Genomic DNA, 22,146 nt, shown 5'->3' on the forward strand with positions numbered 1-22,146 from the left:
TTCTGAAAAAATAAGGTCCTGCATCTTCCCGTCTGATGTTGTTTATAATCAGGGAACAGTCGCCTATCTTTCAGGTCTCCAGACAGCCGGGTCCGATTGTGGAACCGTGGTAACTCGTGATTGTGATCCTTGGAGTGAAAGGCTATAGATGATGTTCCCGCTTTCCTGTTATTAAACCAGACTCCACCTCGTGGTTGGTTTTCCAGACACGATGGATAACTGTAATGACATGGAATCTGTACACACGAACCTTCCTGCGCTGTCACCTCTCGTGGAGTGTCACCTTTCCACTCTTGTGAGGGTTCAGCTGGGGAGAGAAATATCAATATTTAACTCTAGATGGTTTGTGGATCCACTGAACCCGATATTTACAGATGAGGCTTAATTGGGGGGATGGTCAATACTGAGGAGAATGGCAACAGATTATTTTGTCAGGAAGAATAGAAAAACAGAATATTATTTAAATGGAGAGAGGCTGCAGAATGCAGTACAGAGGGATCTGGGTGTCCTTGTACATGAATCACAGAAAGTCAGTATTCAGAAATACCACAGAATGAGGAAGGTAAGTGGAATGTTGGCCTTTATTGCAAAGGGATGGAGTATAAAAGGAGGGAAGTCTTGCAACAGCTCCACAGGGTGTTGTTGAGATTGTAACAGGATCATTGTGTACAGGCAGTTCAGAGAAGCTTCACTGGCATGATTCCTGGGATTAAAGAGTTTGTACTGTGAGGAAATGTTGAGCAGGTTGGGCCTGTATCCATTGGAGTTTAGAAGAATGAGGGGTGACCTTATTGAAACATATCCGATTCCCAGGGGGCTTGACAGGGTGGATGCTGGGAGGATGTTTCCCCCTCGTGGGGGAATCTAGAACCAGGGAGCACAGTTTGGGAATGAGGGCTCTCCCATTTAAGACTGAGATGAGGAGGAATTTCCTCTCTCAGAGGGGGGCTACCCTGTGGAATTCTCTTCCCCAGAGAGCAGTGGAGGCTGGGCCATTGAATAGACTCAAGGCTGAGTGAGGCAGGTTTTTGATCGACAAGGGAGTCAAGGGTTTGGGGGACAGGCAGGAAAATGGAGTTAAGGCCACAACCAGATCAGCGAGAGCAGGCTCGAGGGGCCGAATGGCCTGCTCCTGTCCCTATTTCTTATGTTCCTACATTCTTACCTTCTTAAAATATTAAAGCTGCAGAATAAAGATGCAAGTGAATGACCCGCTCGACCCACCTTCCATCTGGGGGTCCCATGGGGAGGACCCTTCCTGAGCCAGATCCACCAGCCAACATGGTCTGGATCCGAGCACAGGAGACACGGGGGGGAGTGACTAACAGGCTCCTTGTGACAGGCCCCCTCTGTCCAATGGCTGGCTTTCAGCTGCCAAGGCCAGAGTGGTCCTTGCTAAAACCAGCTCAGGACAGGCCAGGACCCCTGTGCAGACCCCCTCCAGCGCTGCAGCCTCTGTACAAACCCCTCATGCGCTTGTGGAGAGACACAAACAAGGCTGCACATTACCGAGGAGAGTCCCCTCTACGGACTAAGGGGCTGACTCATCACCTTAAACTCAGCAAATGAGGAGGCTCTCGCTCGGTATCGGGGCTTGGCATTGGTTCAATAAAAATAATCAAATTACATTTTGGACAGAAACCTAAGGAGGTTGTACATTCCCTCAAAAGTAAGACTCGAGCTGGGGTCGAGGGTCAAAGGGCAACAACTTATATTTACACAACAACTTTAACATGACAAATCACCCCAAGGTGCTACACAGGAGCATCATAAAACAAAGTATGTCACCCAGACACATGTGGAGATATTAGCGGCCGCTGACCAGAAAAGGTCGGTGTTATGGAGAATCTTAAAAGGTGGATGAAATGGATAATGACAGAGAGAGAGAGAGATAGAGAGAGTGAGAGAGAGGGATGGAGAGGGGTTGAGGGACGGTATTACAGAGCTCGGGCCCCAGGCATCTGAAGGCATGGCCGCCGATGTTGGAGTGATGGGATCGGGGGATGGTCAATAGGCTGGAATTGGAGGAGCGCAGAAACCTCAGAGGGTTGGAGAGACTGGAGGAGTTACAGAGATAGGGAGGGTTGTAGTGATTGGAGGAGTTACAGAGATAGGGAGGGTTGTAGGGGCTGGAAAAGTTAAGAGAGATTGGGAGAGTGTAGGGTCTGGAGGAGTTTGCAGAGGTAGGGAGGGTTGCAGTGACTGGGGCAGGTTACAGAGGCAGGGAAAGTTGTCGGGACTGGAACAGCCTACAGAGATAGGGAAGCTTTAAGGGGAAGGAGGAAGTTACAGAAATAGGGAGGTTTGTAGTAGCTGGAGGAGGTTGCAGAGATTGGTATGTTTGTTGGGCAGGATGAATTTACAGATGTAGGGAAGCGGTAGAGACTTGAAGAGGTTACAGAGATAGGGAGGGTTGTAGGTACTGGAAGAGGAAGAGGAGATTACAGGGATAGTGAGGAAACAAATTGAAAATTGTGACATTGAGACTTTGCTTGACCAGGAGCCAGTCTCGGTCATCGGGCAGAGCGGGTGATAAGGGAATGGGACTTGGTGTGAGTAAGGACGTGGTCAGCAGTTTTGGATGGCCTCAAGTTTATGGAGTGTAGAGCGTGTGTTGGAACAGTCGAGTCTGGAGGTAATGAAGGCGTGGATGAGGGTTTCAGCAGCAGATGAGCTGAGACAGGGTGCAGTCGTGCGATGTTACGGAGGTGGAAATAGACGGTGTTAGTGAGGGCGCAGATATGAGGCCGGAAGCTCATCTCAGGATCAAATGGGACAACAAAGCTGTGAACAGATTGGCTTCAATCTCAGAGAGCTGCCAGGGAGAGGAATGGAGTTGGTAGCGAGGGAACAGAGTTTGGAGCAGGGAATGAAGACAATGGCTTCAGTCTTTCCAATATTTAATTGGAGGGAATTTCTGCCCATCCAGTACTGGATGTCGGATAAGCAGCCTGATAATTTAGCAGCAGTGGAGGAGTCGAGAGAGGTGGTGGTGAGGTAGAGCTGGGGATCCTCAGTGGACAGGTGAAAACTAACACTGTTCAGATGATGCTGCAAAGCCATTGCAAGTGATTCTCTGGCTACGATGAGATGGATAAGAATGGAGCCAGGGGAGAGCAGTCCCACCCAGCTGGACGACAGTGGAGAGGTGTTGGAGGAGGATGGTGTGGTCGAGCGTGTCAAAGGCTGCAGACAGATCGAGAAGGAGGAGGAGGGAAAGTTTACCTTTGTCACAGTCACACAGGATGCCATTTGTGACCTTGATAAGAGCTGTTTCAGCACAGTGGCTGGGGTGGGAACCTGATTGGAGGGATTCAAACATGGAGTTCCGGGAAAGATGGGAACGGATTCGGGAGATGGAAACACGTTCAAGGACTTTGGAGGGGGAAAGAGAGGCTGGAGATGGGACGGGGGTTTACACGGACAGTGTGAGGGGTGGAAGGTGTAGTGGGTAGGAGACACTTCACTCAGGGAGGAGGTGTCATCACCCCTCAGCTCGGTTTACGTTACAGCTATGATGTGGATTCAATCACACACAATAAGCTCATGGATCTGGGAGCAGAAATAGACAAATCATTAAAAATAGTGACGCTGGTTAACACGGCCAAAAAACAAGCAAATCAAACACTATTATTTCCCATTGAGTGTTGAATGTGAATTGTTGAGTAATTATAACACAGCACTTACCAGAAACGTGAAGCTGGGTTACAGGATAGTAGCTGTAACTATTACTGCTGTCAAATTCTATTTTGAAAAAATAATTTCCTGCATCTTCCCGTCTGATGTTGTTTATAATCAGGGAACAGTCGCCATCTTTTAGGTCTCCAGACAGCCGGGTCCGATGGTGGAACCGTGGTAACTCGTGACTGTGATCCTTAGAGTGAAAGGCTATGGTCCCTCTTGACCATGTATTCCATGTGTACCATTTCACATACCAGATTCCGACACGTGCTCTCCCTACTAAATGTGCTGGATAACTGTAATGACATGGAATCTGTACACACGAACCTTCCTGCGCTGTCACCTCTCGTGGAGTGTCACCTTTCCACTCTTGTGACAGTCCAACTGGGGAGAGAAATATCAATATTTAACTTTGGAAGTTTTGTTGATTCACTAGACTCGATATCCACCCCCTGCATCACTGGGGCACAGTGGCTGCATTGTGGACCATCTACAGGACACACAAGGAACTCCCCTAGGTTTCACAATGGATGGAAGAGAATCCTGGACACAGGAGTTGACAAGGTCATTCTACACTGGTTCATGTTCCTCTGGACCCTGTTTGTGCACAAACCTGCTCTCCAAATGAACTGAAGTTGAGGAAATTCCATTTGGAATTCCACTGTCCAGGGCATTGGGTTAACTTGCTGAGTTTGTTCTAAATCTAACATCTATTTTTGGTCTGTTGCCTTAAAGGGAGTGTAACTGGGACTCAGGTTAATTGGGAATTTTAGGAGTTATTATAACAGTCATTGTAGTATTATGTATGTGCTTGAAATCTTTTATTTTGATGGCAAATATTTTAATTTATTTTTTTAAATCTCTAAAGGTGTTGGTGGACTTGTGGCTTCTGAATTCAGTGCACACATCTCATAATAAATAAAAAAATCAAAAATCATTATGATCTTGTGACCAAGTTTCTCTTGTGGACTTGGTCTGCCTGGCACACATCACCTGCCCAGTGATAACACTGTTGTAATATGCCTTTCAGGCAGCATGACATCACTCGAGGGGAAGTGTGTCATGTGATTTTTAGGAACTGGGGTTGGCTTAAGGAATTTCTATGTGTATTTGTTTGCGTTAGGCATAAGGTATATCTGTAAGTTCAAGTTTAGTTTGTATTTCTGTATTTGGTTGTTTAGAAAAGGGGGTACTTGAGTTTTGGTTTCACTTTAAATGAAGGCACCGATCTAATGAGTTTTTATGATTCTTGAAAGAAAGTCAAATCAGACAGAAGGTGGAAGAAACTGTTCTGTTGCCTAGCAACAGTGATCCAGAGGGAATGACCCACAGAGACAGAGAAAAACAGAAAAGTACTTTCAGTTCTGTTGAAAGGAGTTGCCAGGAGAAGCAGCAAAGGAGCGGGACAGATAGTCAGTCCCAAAGTAAAGAAGAAGCCAAAACCATCGAGTGGAACAGGAGAAAGGGCCCAAGAAGACCTTCTGGTCAAATCTGGAAAAGGCCCTGTTAAGTGAAGTTAAGAGTGAGGAGCAGAAGAAGGCTTCAAACATAAAGGGAGAAAGCAGCAGGACACAGGCCTAAAGCAAAATAGGCTTGCGAGAAGCCAGAAGATCCTAGGAGACACCACAGGTTGGTGACTCATTACTCCGGCCATGTGAATCCTGGTGTGCCATTGACACGGCTGAGCATTGGAGAGACAGGGCGTGGAAGGAAGGCTGAATGCACGTGGCGATCCAGGGGGCAGCAACATGGGAAGGAGACTGTCTGGGGTCAGATGAGGAGGGAGCCACAGCATTTGTTCCAAGTGGGCTCTGTCAATTGCTTTTAGAATGTGGTGTCACTAACCACAGGTCATCTATTGGTTTACATGGACTGTGTACTTAGTGTGAACATGAGAATATAAGATAGCTATTGCAAATTGCGTTCTACTTTGAATCTGTAAAGGTATAGGTCTGGGTGAAGGAGTAATGTCATATAGTTTGTCTTTACTAGTTTAATAAATGTTTTATTCTTTTGTTAGAAGTTCATCAGATGACTCCTGTGACTCTGTTCAGTAGCCGCACTCCACATTCCTAAATAAAAAATAAAAGTTAGGACCTATCAAGCTGAGCTCCACCCTGGGATCTGACTTGTCCAGTAGTAACATCAGCTGGGATGATAACACCATCCAGTCCAAGTTTCACTTTGGCCTGTGAGCAGAACACAGCTCACACAGTTTGGCTGCAGGTGTCTCCCAGCTTTCTATCCTTGTATATCTGTTCTCATGTCCCTATTCTAAATAAATAAACCCACAATGTATTTACCCAATTCCGTATCAGTGGCTGGTGCCTTTATATAATTATAAAAATACAACATGGTGATCAGCGGTGGCCAAACATTCTGGCAGCAAGATTCAGTACAGGTATGACGTGGTGAACAGCCTTAGATCGAGCTACATGACATGAGATGACCCTCGAAGCTTTGGTCAGACCACAACAGAGACACAGCATCAGAGAGGGTTGAAATCGCAGTGTACAGAATGCTCAGGAAATCTTTGAAGACACATTAATGGGAAAGAGCTCAAGTAAAGAGCTGGGGAGCAGGCGGATCCCTCATGGTGAGATTACAGTACACGGTCAGTGAGTGGGACAGCGTGTATCGCCAGGATCAGCAGCGGGTTAGCTCAGTCAGGGAAGGCAAGTGACCAGGGTGTGGGCTGGATCGATAGTGAGTGAGGGAGAGTCAAACACACAAATACCATTATAAAAATCAGGCCAGAGAAGTTAGTGATTATAACGGGCGGCCTCGAGATTGCTGAACAGCAAATTGAATAAAAAACAAAGACTCCATTACTCCGTGATGTGTTCCTACCACAACCCATCTTCGTGGGCGGAGCTTCGGAAAAGCACACGAAAGGGGCTAAAGCGACACTCATCCCAGGTCCTGTAGGAGAAGGAAGATCAAAGGAATATTGTCAGAATGTCCACGAAATTCCCCAGTTTGAACTGGGATGTAGCTGACCGACTATCTGAATTCAGAATGTTTAAACAGCACGCAGAGCTCTGGTTTCCTGATTCAGGTGTGACTGAACCAGACGAACAAGCCAGAAAAATTCACCTCGCAATTGGGAATGAAGGTCTACACAGGCTGAACACATCAGGATTAAAAGCAGAAGAGCGAAAGGATCCCCAAAAGATACGGATGACAGTGGAAGACAGCTTCAGAATCAGGTTAAAATCCATATTCATCAATTAAAGTTCATGTCATTTCATCAGCCTACACGATCCATAGACCACTTCATCAGCCGATGTAGAGAAAAGGGTACGCACTGTGATTTCAACCACAGAGTTTGCAGACAGAGTTGTTGAGTTGGTGATTGCATCCACTCCCATGGAAACATTCCAGAAAGATCTGCTAGATAAGACCAACACCTTTGGCATTGAAGAGCTACTCAAGGATGGACATAAATACGAAGTGATCCTCGCAGGTCAACAAAGCTTACAGGTCCTCAGTACAACATCAATTGTTGACACACTCACTAGAACATCCAAATCTAGTGAGACGTGTGGAAGGTGTGGCCTTCTGCAGGCACCAAGGAAATGCCCAGCTTTCCACCAATCCTGCAAGGCTTGTGGCAGAAAGGGCCACTGACAGCGGCAGGGCACTAGAGCAAAGGCTGATGCAGCTACAAAGTGCCGTGCGCTGATCCAAACAGAACCTACACAGTGGGGAAAATTCAAGCAATAAGAATGACTATCTGCTATCCCTTCAGGAACATATACATGTGGTGACAGACAAACCAGGAAATGGCGATGATGTGCACGGTGAGACGAGGAGCGGTGATCGATATTCCACCTCTCACACATATCCTGTCGTGGCTTGCCAATAAATTGTGGATTGTTGTCTTTAATGATCTCTCTGGCACATCAAATAAACTGAAAATGTCCCATAGGGGTGGGAATTTCTGGCCCCACCCACTGCCGGGATTGTCAGGTCCGGCCGAAAGCCAATGGATTTATGTCTGTCCCAGTCTCAGAAACTACCCCATCACCTCAGTTCATGACATAATATTGAAATATGCAGAAAGTTTCAACAATATTGGCAATTTCAAGGGAGCTGCAACATTACACCTGCAGGAGAATGCAAGTCTGTCAGACTCCTTGCATTAAAATAAATACAATCCAACTCTGCCACGCTATCTTGTGCCTTAACTGGCCAATAATTTCTCTGCCTGCCAGGTTCACTTGCTCTCTCTTCTAATTTTGGCTGTGCATCTCCCTCTGCTGAACCTCCTCTCGGGGTCCCATCCCCTGCCATGTTAGTTTAAAGCCTCCCCAATTGCATCAAGGGCAAAATGCCAATTGAAACCAGGGACAACATCCAAGAAAGACAATCCCACAGATCACTGTGAGCAATTAAAGACAACACCAGACAAGGTTAAGACCACAAGATCTGGGCGTAACAGCAGATTACCTCTGCGCTTTAGAGACTCAAATATTCAACAGATCTATACACTGATGTAATTGTCAAGAAATATGAAAATGATACCAGAAACCTCTTGTTCCCTGTCCTTCTCAAAGATCCATCCCTGCAGCGGGAGCCTGAAGAGTTACTGATGTGGGGCTTAATTTATCAGATTGTAGAATGATCTGGAACAGAAGGAAGCCATTTGGCCCATCGAGCCTGTGCTGTGCCTTTGAAAGATCTGTCCAATAAGTCCCACTCTCACCTCTGCTCTCTCCTCCACAGCCCTGCAAAATGTCCCCTTCAAGTATTTATCCAGTTCCCCTTCTGAAAGTTCCTGTTGAATCTGCTTCCACCGCCCTTTCAGGCAGTGAGTCAATGGTCTCTCTCTGAGCTGCAAAGGGCTAAGATTCTGTGAAATTTAAACTCTGCAGCAGATCAGAGACAATCATGATAACTCAGAATATTTGACAGTTTTACACACAGACTGCTTTACCTTCCTTCTTTCTTTCAGTTACCTTGCTCCCTTATTGAAGTTTCTAGCATGGTGAGAATGGACAGGAAGTGTGACACTGAACAGTCTGTCTATTCTAGGAGCTGCTGTGTTGTCTTCATGTGAAATTCTGACTAAAATCAGCAAAAGACAAAATTTCAGGGCATTGTTATCCGAGTCCTAACATTGGGATCGGCCTCATTCCCCAGTTTTTATCCCTGCTTCTCTATTCAGCCGATCGCTCCCCTGTCACTCGCTGACCTACACTGGCTCCCAGTCCAGCAATGACTCAATTTTCAAATTCTCATCATTGAGTTATTACCCCACCATCCACCCAACTCTACACTCTGAATCTCTGTTACCTCCTCCAACCCTAAAACCCTCTGAGATCTCTTCTCTCCTCCAATTCTGCTGTCAGACAAGGAGTCAGTGTATATCAGTGAGCACAGGGGGGATGGGTGAATGGGACTTGGTGTGAGTTTGTACACTGGCTCACTGCTGAATCGGTTCCCAATCACAGCTCAATAAGAATGATCTTTTACAAAGACTGTTAACAATAAATATGTCCAAGCTGATGATGATATTACCTTGGAGAAGTGACAGGAGGAAGCAAGATTTCCCGATCATTGTCCACTCCAAGATATTTCATTAGCTTCTCACTGTCAAGCTCTGAAAGAGAAAGGAGTTAATAAGTCCCCACCTCTTGTCTGACAGCTGTCGAGAGATCAGAACTGCTTTTAGACAATGTCTTCACAGACTAATTTGAAACTCTGTGGGAAGATAGGTGCTCTGCAGAGAGTTACAAGGCTTTAAGAAAGTAAAACAGTGAAGGATTTGCATTTCTAATGCACCTTTCAGCACCTCAGGGCATCCCAAAACTCATGTTTCTGCACTTAACTCATCCTTGAGCTAGAAAGATGTTCTGTACAACAGAATTGAGCTTCACACCCAGATCTCAATAATCAGTAGAAATCTTTCAAAGGCATCGATCATTGGAATCTGTCTTTATAAAGTCACAACATCAACAAAGGACGGTGTTGGTCATGGAAGTGAATTCCAATCGTTCTGTTACTTACCCAGGACCTGTCCGACTGCTCGCCTGGGGAGGAACTGCCCACACGCTCTGCTTGGGCTGAATGACCTCTTCCTGTGCTGCTCCTTCTGTGTATTTAATTAGAAAGGGTTGATGTGTCACTGTGAGTCAAAATGAGGAAGTGGGTAATCAGTGAGAAGATCGAGAATGTTTTGTGCTCTCAGCAAAACGTTTACCGTGTGATGATCTGTCAGCTCATATTTGGGCAGCTGTAGTCATGAAGCTTCTCCATTGGCTCCGTGGGATTAGACTCCTCCCCCTCACCTCAGAGGCTTAAACTCAGGCGACAGAGTTCCCAATACAGGTCTCTGGCCGTATAATCCAGGTTGACAATCCCTGGTAGCATTACTGAGGGATTGCTGCACTGTCAGGGGGTGAGTACCAAGGCAGTGCTGCACTGTTAGAGAATCAGTACTGAGGGAGTGCTGCACTGTCAGGGCATCATTAACAAGTGAGTGCTGCACTGTCAGAGTGTCAATACTGAGGGAGTGCTGTACTGTCTGGGGTCAGTATTGAGGGAGTGCTGAATTGTCGGAGAGTCAGTACTGAGGGAGTGCCGCATGTCGGATGGTCAGTATTGTGGGAAAGCTGCACTGTCAGAGGGTCAGTAAAGTGGGAGTGATGCACTGTCGGAGAGTCAGTACTGAGGGAGTGCTGCACTGTCGGAGGGTAAGAATTGTGGGAGTGCTGCACTGTCAGAGGGGCAGTAATGAGGGAGTGCTTAACTGTCAGAGGGTCATTAATGGGGGAATGCTGCACTGTCAGAGTGTCATTAATGAGGGAGTGCTGCACTGTGAGAGAGTGAGTGATGAGGGAGTACTTTACTTTGGGAGGGTGAGTCCTGATGGAGTGCTGCACTGTGAGAGGGTCACAACTGTCGGAGTGCTGCACTGTCTAAATGTCAGTAATGTGGGAGTGCTGCACTGTTAGAGGGTCAGTAATGAGGGAGTGCTGCACTGTCAGAGGGTCAGTACTGAGTGAGTTCCACACAGTTGGAGGGTCAGTATTGAAGTGGTGCCGGACTGTGGGAGGGTTTGTACTGAGGGAGTGCTGCACTGTGGGAGGTTGAGTACTGAGGGAGTGCTGCACGGTGGGAGGGTGAGTACTGAGGGAGTGCTGCACTGTGGGAGGGTGAGTACTGAGGGAGTGCTGCACTGTGGGAGGGTGAGTGCTGAGGGAGTGCTGCACTGTGGGAGGGTGAGTACTGAGGGAGTGCTGCACTGTGGGAGGGTGAGTACTGAGGGAGTGCTGCACTGTCAGAGGGTCAGTACTGAGGGAGTGCTGCACTGTCAGAGGGTCATTAATGAGGGAGTGCTGTACTGTGGGAGGGTGAGTACTGAGGGAGTGCTGCACTGTGGGAGGGTGAGTACTTTGGGAGTGTTGCACTCTGGGAGGGTCAGTACAGAGGGAGTGCTGCACTGTGGGAGAGTGAGTGATTAGGGAGTGCTGCACTTTTGGAGGGTGAGTCCTGATGGAATGATGCACTGTGAGAGGGTCAGAACTGTCGGACTGCTGCACTGTCTAAACGTCAGTAATGTGGGCGTGCTACACTGTCAGAGGGTCATTAATGAGGGAGTGCTGCACTGTCAGAGGGTCAGTAATGAGGGGGTTCTGCACTGTCAGAGGGTCAGTACTGAGTGAGTTCCGCACAGTCGGATGGTCAGTATTGAGGGGGTGCCGGACTGTTGGAGGGTTAGTACTGAGGTAGAGCGGCGTGTGAGGAGATATCCTTTCATTGCAAAGTTTAACTGGAATTTATTTAAACAGAGATTCTTGTACTGTGTGTTATTGCATAAGAAAGGATTTGAGCCTAAAAATAATTTTCACCGATTTCAATGATTTAGCATTGAAACCTTCCTCTTTGGGCACCAGTCTTGATTTAAACAACTCGCACAGCACAGGGAGTGGGTAAGTACTGAGGGAGTGCTGCACTGTGGGAGGGTGTGTACTGAGGGAGTGCTGCACTGTCAGAGGGTCAGTACTGAGGGAGTGCTGCACTGTCAGAGGGTCAGTACTGAGGTAGTGCTGCACTGTCAGAGGGTCAGTACTGAGGTAGTGCTGCACTGTCAGAGGGTCAGTACTGAGGGAGTGCTGCACTGTCAGAACTGCCATACTTCAGATGATGTTTGAAATTAGCAACATGCCTCGTGTAAAATTCTCTATCGTCAGCTCAACATAAATAAATTAGCCCTGTACGTTTCACTTTACTGAGGGAATGCAGGGTTTGTGGATCTATCCTCTTCCAGCAATGTTTAAATAGAATTTATTTAAACAGAATTCTTGTACTGTGTTTTATTGCAAAAGAAAGAATTTGAGGAACTAAGCCTTGTTCCACATAGCCTAGAAATAATTTTCACCGATTTCAATGATTTAGCATTGAAACCTCCCTCTTTGGGCACCAGCCTTGATTGAAACAACTCACACAGCACATTGGGAGGGAGAGTACTGAGGGAGTGCTGCACTGTGGGAGGGTGAGTACTGAGGGAGTGCTGCACTGTGGGAGGGTGAGTACTGAGGGAGTGCTGCACTGTGGGAGGGTGAGTACTGAGGGAGTGCTGCACTGTGGGAGGATGAGTACTGAGGGAGTGCTGCACTGTCAGAGGGTCTGTACCGAGGGAGTGCTGAACTGTCAGAGGGTCAGTAGTGAGGGAGGAATACAGTGTCGGAGGGTCAGCACTGAAGGAGTGCTGCACTGTCAGATTGTCAGCCATGAGGGAGTGCTGCACTGTCAGAAGGTCAGTGCTGACGGGGTGCTGCACTTGAAAAGGGTCAATAATGAGGTAGTGCAGCACTGTCAGAGGGACAGTAATGAGGGAGCGCTGCACTGACGGAGGGTCAGAATTGAGGAAACGCTGCACTGTCAGTTCTGAGCGTGGTCTGCACTGTCCTAAGTGCATTCTAGGCACTGCCCAAGGTTCCGCCTGATGTCTGTGTAACTTAGGACAGTGCAGACCACGCTCATAACTGACAGTGCAGCATTTCCTCAATGCTGACCCACCGTCAGTGCAGCGCTCCCTCATTACTGTCCCTCTGACAGTGCTGCACTACCTCATTATTCACCCTTTTCAAGTGCAGCACCCCGTCAGCACTGACCTTCTGACAGTGCAGCACTCCTTCAGTGCTGACCCTCCGACACTGTATTCCTCCCTCAGTACTGACCCTCTGACAGTTCAGCACTCCCTCGGTACAGACCCTCTGACAGTGCAGCACTCCCTCAGCCCTCACCCTCCCACAGTGCACCACTCCCTCAGTACTGACCCTCTGACAGTGCAGCACTCCCTCAGTACTCATCCTCCCACAGTGCAGCACTCCCTCAGTACTCACCCTCCCACAGTGCAGCACTCCCTCAGTACTCACCCTCCCACAGTGCAGCACTCCCTCAGTACTCACCCTCCCACAGTGCAGCACTCCCTCAGTACTCACCCTCCCACAGTGCAGCACTCCCTCAGTACTGACCCTCCCACAGTGCAGCACTCCCTCAGTACTCACCCTCCCACAGTGCAGCACTCCCTCAGTACTCACCCTCCCACAGTGTGCACTCCCTCATTACTGACCCTCCCACTGTGCAGCACTCCCTCAGTACTCACCCTCCCACAGTGCAGCACTCCCTCAGTACTCACCCTCCCACAGTGCTGTGTGAGTTGTTTCAATCAAGGCTGGTGCACAAAGAGGAAGGTTTCAATGCTAAATCATTGAAATCGGTGAAAATTATTTGTAGGCTGAGGGAAACAAGACTTAGTTCCTCAAATCCTTTCTTTTGCATTACACACAGTACAATAATTCTGTTTAAATAAATTCTATTTAATAATTGCCAAGAAAGGATATATCCTCACACTCCGCTCTACCTCAGTACCAACCCTACCACAGTCCGGCACCCCCTCAATATTGACCTTCCAACTGTGCGGAACTCACTCAGTACAGACCCGCCAACAGTTCAGCACTCCATGACTACTGACCCTCCGACAGTGCAGCACACCCTCATTACTGACCCTCTGATGGTTCAGCACTCCCACATTACTGACCCTCTGACAGTGCAGCACTCCTTCAGTACTGACCCTCCGACAATTGCAGCATTCCCATCACTCCTGACCCTCCGACAGTGCAGCACTCCCTCAGTAATGACCCTCTGATAGTGCAGCACTCCCTCAGTACTGACCCTCTGACAGTGCAGCACTCCCTCATAGATAAAAACAAAAAAACTGCGGATGCTGGAAATCCAAAACAAAAACAGAATTACCTGGAAAAACTCAGCAGGTCTGGCTGCATCAGCGGAGAGAAAAGAGTTGACGTTTCGAGTCCTCATGACCCTTTGACAGAACTTGAGTTCGAGTCCAAGAAAGAGTTGAAATATAAGCTGGTTTAAGGTGTGAGGGGGGGAGGGGGAGAGAGAGAGAGAGAGAAGTGGAAGGGGGTGGGGGTTGGGGGTGGGGGATGGTGTGGTTGTACAACCACGCCACCCCCCTCCACTTCTCTCTCTCACTCTCACTCTCTCCACCCCCACCCCACACCTTAAACCAGCTTATATTTCAACTCTTTCTTGGACTCGAACTCAAGTTCTGTCGAAGGGTCATGAGGACTCGAAACGTCAACTCATTTCTTCTCCGCCGATGCTGCCAGACCTGCTGAGTTTTTCCAGGTAATTCTGTTTTTGTTCAGCACTCCCTCAGAACTGACCCTCTGACAGTGCAGCACTCCCTCAGTACTGACCCCCTGACAGTGCAGCACTCCCTCAGTACTAACCCTCTCACAATGCAGCACTCCCTCAGTACTGACCCCCTGACAGTGCTCCACTCCCTCAGTACTGACCCTCCGACAGTGCAGCACTCCCTCAGTAACGAAACCAGGGATTGTCGACATGGACCATACGGCCAGAGACCTGTATTGGGAACTCTATCGCCTGAGTTTCAGCCTCTGAGTTAAGGGGGAGGAGACTAATCAGACGGAGCTAATGGAGAAGCTTCATGACTACAGCTGCCCAAATATGAGCTGACAGATCATCACACGGTAAACGTTTTGCTGAGAGCCTAAAACATTCTCGATCTTCTCACTGATTACCCACTTCCTCATTTTGTCTCACAGCGACACATCAATCCTTTCTCATTAAATACACAGAGGGAGCAGCACAGGAAGAGTTCATTCAGCCCAAGCAGAGCGTGTGGGCAGTTCCTCCCCAGGCGAGCAGTCGGACAGGTCCTGGGTAAGTAACGGAACGATTGGAATTCACTTCCACGACCAACACCGTCCTTTGTTGATGTTGTGACTTTATAAAGACAGATTCCAATGATTGATGCCTTTGAAAGTTTTCTACTGATTATTGAGATCTGGGTGTGAGGCTCAAGTCTGTTCTACAGAACACCTTTCTAGCTCAAGAGATGAGGGAAGTGCAGAGACTTGAGCTTTGGTACATCCTGAGGTGGTGCAACGTGCTATAGAAATGCAAACCCTAAATAGTTTTTCTTTCTTAAAACATTGTAACTCTCTGCAAAGCACCTATCATCCCACAGAGAATTAAGTTATTCTGTGAAGACATTGTCTAAAAGCAGTTCTGATTTCTCGAGAGCTGTCGGACAAGAGGTGAGGACTCATTAACTCTTTTATCTTTCACAGCTTGAGAGTGAGAAGTGGATGGAATATCTGGGAGTGGACAATGATCGGGAAATCTTACTTCCTCCTGTCACTTCTCCAAGGTAATATCATCGTCAGCTCGGACAGATTGATGGTGAATAGTCTTTGTAAAAGAACATTCTTATTGAGCAGTGATTGGGACCCGATTCAGCAGTGAGCCAGTGTACAAATTCACACCAAGTCCCATTCACCCATCACCCCTGTGCTCACTGATATACACTGACTCCCTGTCTGACAGCAGAATTGTAGGAGAGCAGAGACCTCAGAAGGTTGTAGGAGCCGGAGGAGGTTACAGAGATAGGGAGGGGGGAGGGTTGATGATGGGGTAAGAAATCAGTGATGAGAATTTGAAATTTGAGTCATTGCTGGACTGGGAGCCAAGATAGGTCAGCGAGTGACGGGGAGCGATCGGCTGAATAGAGTAGCAGGGATAAAAACTGGGGGATGACGTCTATCCCGATGTTAGGACTCGGATAACAATGCCCTGAAATTTTGTGTCTTTTGCTGATTTTAGTCAGAATTTCTCATGAAGACAACATAGCAGCTCCTAGAATAGACAGGCTGTTCAGTGTCACACTTCCTGTCCATTCTCACCATGCTAGAAACTTCGATAAGGGAGAAAGATAACTGATAGAGGCAAAGCAGTCTGTGTGTAAAACTGTCAAATATTCTGAGTTATCATGATTGTCTCTGATCTGCTGCACAGTTTATATCTCACGGAATCTTAGCACTTTGCAGCTCAGAGAGAGACCATTGACTCACTGCCTGAAAGGGCAGTGGAAGCAGATTCAACAGGAACTTTCAGAAGGGGAACTGGATAAATACTTGAAGGGAACATTTTGCAGGGCTGTGGAGGAGAGAGCAGAGGTGAGAGTGGGACTTATTGGACAGATCTTTCAAAGTCTCAGCACAGGCTCGATGGGCCAAATGGCTTCCTTCTGTTCCGGATCATTCTACAATCTGATAAATTAAGCCCCACATCAATAACTCTTAAGGCACCCGCCGCAGGGATGGATCTTTGAGAAGGAAAGGGAACAAAAGGTTTCTGGTATCATTTTCATATTTCTTGACAATTACATCAGTGTATAGATCTGTTGAATATTTTAATCTCTAAAGCATAGAGGTAATCTGCTGTTACGCCCAGATCTTGTGGTGTTAACCTTGTCTGGATGTGTCTTTAATTGCTCACATTGATCTGTGGGATTGTCATTCTTGGATGTTGTCCCTGGTTTAATTTGCATTTTGCCCTTGATGCAATTGGGGAGGCTTTAAACTAACATGGCAGGGGATGGGATCCCGAGAGGAGGTTCAGCAGAGGGAGATGCACAGCCAAAATTAGAAGAGAGAGCAAGTGAACCTGGCAGGCAGAGAAATTATTGGCCAGTTAAGGCAGAAGATAGCGTGGCAAAGTTGGATTGTATTTATTTTAATATAAGGAGTCTGACAGACTTGCATTCTCCTGCAGTTGTAATGTTGCAGCTCCTTGAAACTGCCAATATTGTTGAAACTTTCTGCATATTTCAATTTTATGTCATGAACTGAGGTGATGGGGTAATTTCTGATATTGGGACAGACCTAAATCCATTGGCTTTCAGCCGGACCGGACAAACCTGGCAGTGGGTGGGGCCAGAACATCCCACCCCTATGGGACATTTTCAGTTTATTTGATGTGCCAGAGAGATCATTAAAGACAACAATCCACAATTTATTGGCAAGCCACGACAGGATATGTGTGAGAGGTGGAATATTGATCACCGCTCCTCGTCTCGCCGTGCACATCATCGCCATTTCCTGGTTTGTCAGTCACCACATGTATATGTTCCTGATGGGATAGCGGATGGTCATTCTTATTGCTTGAAGGTTCCCCGTTGTGTAGGGTCTGTTTGGATCAGCGCACGGCTCTTTGTAGCTGCATCAGCCTTTGCTCTAGTGCCCTGCCGCTGTCAATGGCCCTTTCTGCCACAAGCCTTGCAGGATTGGTGGAAAGCTGGGCATTTCCTTGGTGCCTGCAGAAGGCCACACCTTCCACACGTCTCACTAGGTTTGGATGTTCTAGTGAGTGTGTCAACAACGGATGTTGTACTGAGGACCTGTAAGCTTCGTTGACCTGCGAGGATCACTTCGTATTTATGTCCATCCTTGAGTAGCTCTTCAATGCTATAGGTTTTGGGCTTATCTACCAGATCTTTCTGGAATGTTTCCATGGGAGTGGATGCAATCACCAACTCAACAACTCTGTCTGCAAACTCTATGTTTGAAATCACAGTGCGTACCCTTTTCTCTACATCGGCTGATGAAGTGATCTATGGATTGTGTAGGCTGATGAAATGACATGAACTTTAATTGATGAATATGGATTTTAACCTGATTCTGAAGCTGTCTTCCACTGTCATCCGTATCTTTTGGGGATCCTTTCGCTCTTCTGCTTTTAATCCTGACGTGTTCAGCCTGTGTAGACCTTCATTCCCAATTGCGAGATGAATTTTTCTGGCTTGTTCGTCTGGTTCAGTCACACCTGAATCAGGAAACCAGAGCTCTGTATGCTGTTTAAACATTCTGAATTCAGATAGTCGGTCAGCTACATCCCAGTTCAAACTGGGGAATTTCGTGGACATTCTGACAATATTCCTTTGATCTTCCTTCTCCTACAGGACCTGGGATGAGTGTCGCTTTAGCCCCTTTCGTACGCTTTTCCGAAGCTCCACCCACGAAGATGGGTTGTGGTAGGAACACACCACGGAGTAATGGAGTCTTTGTTTTTTATTCAATTTGCTGTTCAGCAATCTCGAAGCCGCCCGTTATAATCACTAACTTCTCTGGCCTGATTTTTATAATGGTATTTGTGTGTTTGACTCTCCCTCACTCACTATCGATCCAGCCCACACCCTGGTCACTCGCCTTCCCTGACTGAGCTAACCCGCTGCTGGTCCTGGTGATACACGCTGTCCCACTCACTGACCTACAGGCCTTGTGCTGTAATCTCACCACGAGGGATCCGTCTGCTCCCCAGCTCTTTACTTGAGCTCTTTCCCATCAATGTGTCTTCAAAGGATTCCTGAGCAGTCAGTACACTGCGATTTCAAACCTCTCTGATGCTGTGTCTCTGTTGTGGTCTGACCAAAGCTTCGAGGGTCATCTCATGTCATGTAGCTCGATCTAAGGCTGTTCACCACGTCATACCTGTACTGAATCTTGCTGCCAGAATGTTTGGCCACCGCTGATCACCATGTTGTGTTTTTGTAATTATATAAAGGCACCAGCCACTAATACGGAATTGGGTAAATTCATTGTGGGTTTATTTATTTAGAATAGGGACATGAGAACAGATATACAAGGATAGAAATCTGGGAGACACCTGCAGCCAAACTGTGTGAGCTGTGTTCTGCTCACAGGCCAAAGTGAAACTTGGACTGGATGGTGTTATCATCCCAGCTGATGTTACTACTGGGCAAGTCAGATCCCAGGGTGGAACTCAGCTTGATAGGTCCTAACTTTTATTCTTTATTTAGGAATGTGGAGTGCGGCTACTGAACAGAGTCACAGGAGTCATCTGATGAACTTCTAACAAAAGAATAAAGCATTTATTAAACTAGTAAAGACAAACTATATGACATTACCCCTTCACCCAGACCTATACCTTCACAGATTCATAAGTAGAACGCAAGTTACAATAGCTATCTTATATTCTCATGTTCACACTAAGTGCACAGCCGATGTAAACCAATAGACGACCTGGGGTCAGGGACACAACATTCTGAAAGCAATTGACAGAACCCTCTTGGAACAAATGCTGTGGCTCCCTCCTCATCTGACCCCAGACAGTCACCTTCCGATGTTGCTGCCCCCTGGATCGCCACGTGCATTCAGCCTTCCTTCCACGCCCTGTCTCTCCAATGCTCAGCCGTGTCAATGGCACACCAGGATTCACATGGCCGGAGTAATGAGTCACCAACCTGTGGTGTCTCCTAGGATCTTCTGGCTTCTCGCAAGCCTATTTTGCTTTAGGCCTGTGTCCTGCTGCTTTCTCCCTTTATGTTTGAAGCCTTCTTCTGCTCCTCACTCTTAACTTCACTTAACAGGGCCTTTTCCAGATTTGATAAGAAGGTCTTCTTGGGCCCTTTCTCCTGTTCCACTCGATGGTTTTGGCTTCTTCTTTACTTTGGGACTGCCTATCTGTCCCGCTCCTTTGCTGCTTCTCCTGGCAACTCCTTTCAACAGAACTGAAAGTACTTTTCTGTTTTTCTCTGTCTCTGTGGGTCATTCCCTCTGGAACACTGTTGCTAGGCAACAGAACAGTTTCTTCCACCTTCTGTTTGATTTGACTTTCTTTCAAGAATCATAAAAACTCATTAGATCGGTGCCTTCATTTAAAGTGAAACCAAAACTCAAGTACCCCCTTTTCTAAACAACCAAATACAGAAATACAAACTAAACTTGAACTTACAGATATACCTTATGCCTAACGCAAACAAATACACATAGAAATTCCTTAAGCCAACCCCAGTTCCTAAAAATCACATGACACACTTCCCCTCGACTGATGCCATGCTGCTATCCCTGAAAGGCATATTACAACAGTATTATCACTTGGCAGGTGATGTGTGCCAGGCAGACCAAGTCCACAAGAGAAACTTGGTCACACGATCATAATGATTTTTGATTTTTTTATTTATTATGAGATGTGTGCACTGAATTCAGAAGCCACAAGTCCACCAACACCTTTAGAGATTTAAAAAAATAAATTAAAATATTTGCCATCAAAATAAAAGATTTCAAGCACATACATAATACTACAATGACTGTTATAATAACTCCTAAAATTCCTAATTAACCTGAGTCCCAGTTACACTCCCTTTAAGGCAACAGACCAAAAATAGATGTTAGATTTAGAACAAACTCAGCAAGTTAACCCAATGCCCTGGAAAGTGGAATTCCAAATGGAATTTCCTCAACTTCAGTTCTGTTGGATAGCAGGTTTGTGCACAAACATGGTCCAGAGGAACATGAACCAGTGTAGAATGACCTTGTCAACTCCTGTGTCCAGGATTCTCTTCCATCCATTGTGAAACCTAGGGGAGATCATTGTATGTTCTGTAGATGGTCCACACTGCAGCCACTGTGCCCCAGTGATGCAGGGGGTGGATATCGAGTCTAGTGAATCAACAAAACATCCAAAGTTAAATATTGATATTTCTCTCCCCAGTTGGACTGTCACAAGAGTGGAAAGGTGACACTCCACGAGAGGTGACAGCGCAGGAAGGTTCGTGTGTACAGATTCCATGTAATTACAGTTATCCAGCACATTTAGTAGGGAGAGCACGTGTCGGAATCTGGTATGTGAAATGGTACACATGGAATACATGGTCAAGAGGGACCATAGCCTTTCACTCTAAGGATCACAATCACGAGTTACCACGGTTCCACAATCGGACCCGGCTGTCTGGAGACCTGAAAGATGGTGACTGTTCCCTGATAATAAACAACATCAGACGGGAAGATGCAGGACCTTATTTTTTCAAAATAGAATTTGACAGCTGGAATAGTTACAGCTACTATCCTGTAACCCAGCTTCACGTTTCTGGTAAGTGCTGTGTTATAATTACTCAACAATTCACATCCAACACTCAATGGGAAATAATAGTGTTTGATTTGCTTGTTTTTTGGCCGTGTTAACCAGCGTCACGATTTTTAATGATTTGTCTATTTCTGCTCCCAGATCCATGAGCTTATTGTGTGTGATTGAATCCACATCATAGCTGTAACGTAAACCGAGCTGAGGGGTGATGACACCTCCCCCCTGAGTGAAGTGTCTCCTCCCCACTACACCTTCCACCCCTCACACTGTCCGTGTAAACCCCTGTCCCATCTCCAGCCTCTCTTTCCCCCTCCAAAGTCCTTGAACGTGTTTCCATCTCCCGAATCCGGTCCCATCTTTCCCGGAACTCCATGTTTGAATCCCTCCAATCAGGTTCCCACCCCAGCCACTGTGCTGAAACAGCTCTTATCAAGGTCACAAATGGCTTCCTGTGTGACTGTGACAAAGGTAAACTTTCCCTCCTTGTCCTTCTCAATCTGTCTGCAGCCTTTGACACGCTCTACACTCCATAAACTTGAGGCCATCCAAAACTGCTGACCACCTCCTTACTCAAACCAAGTTCCATTCCCTTATCACCCGCTCTGCTCGATGACCGAGACTGGCTCCTGGTCAAGCAAAGTCTCAATGTCACAATTTTCATCTTTGTTTCCTCACTATCCCTGTAATCTCCTCATCCTCCTCCAGCCCCTGCAATCCTCCCTATCTCTGTAATCTCCTCCAGCCCCTACAGCCCTCCCTATCTCTGTAACCTCCTCCAGCCCTCTGCAACCCTCCATATCTCTGTAAACTCAACCTGCCCCTACAACCCTCCCTATCTCTGTAACCTCATCCTGCCACTAGAACCCTCCCTATCTCTTTAACCTCATCCAGCCCCTACAACCCTCCCTATCTCTGTAACCTCCTCCAGCCCCTACAACCCTCCTTATCTCTGTAACCTCCTCCAGCCCCTACAACGCTCCCTATCTCTGTAACCTCATCCAGCCCCTTCAACCCTCCTTATCTCTGTAACCTCCTCCAGCCCCTACAATCCTCCCTATCCTTGTAAACTCCTCCAGCCATCTACATCCCTCCCTATCTCTGTAACCTCATCCTGTCCCAACAACTCTTCCTATCCCTGTAAACTCCTCTTGCCCCTAAAACACTTTCTGCCCTTGCAAACTCCTCCAGTCCCTACAACCCTCCCTATCTCTATAAACACCTACAGCCCCTACCACC

General features: G+C 47.0%; 2 long non-coding RNA genes across 2 annotated transcripts; one reads left to right on the forward strand and one right to left on the reverse strand.

Annotated features, from left to right (window-relative positions):
• Window positions 1–110: 110 nt before the first annotated feature.
• Window positions 111–9,225, reverse strand: LOC121274006. The gene is made up of 3 exons (XR_005942146.1): window positions 9,205–9,225; window positions 4,042–4,065; window positions 111–283 (listed from the first exon to the last, which is right to left on the reverse strand). It is a non-coding gene; the product is annotated as an uncharacterized LOC121274006 (long non-coding RNA).
• Window positions 9,226–14,872: 5,647 nt separating this feature from the next.
• On the forward strand, window positions 14,873–20,665 carry LOC121274008. The gene is made up of 3 exons (XR_005942148.1): window positions 14,873–14,907; window positions 15,318–15,397; window positions 20,539–20,665. It is a non-coding gene; the product is annotated as an uncharacterized LOC121274008 (long non-coding RNA).
• The last annotated feature ends 1,481 nt before the right edge of the window (window positions 20,666–22,146 follow it).

Source organism: Carcharodon carcharias (genome assembly GCF_017639515.1).
Source record: "Carcharodon carcharias isolate sCarCar2 chromosome 29 unlocalized genomic scaffold, sCarCar2.pri SUPER_29_unloc_15, whole genome shotgun sequence".
NCBI lineage: Eukaryota > Metazoa > Chordata > Chondrichthyes > Lamniformes > Lamnidae > Carcharodon > Carcharodon carcharias.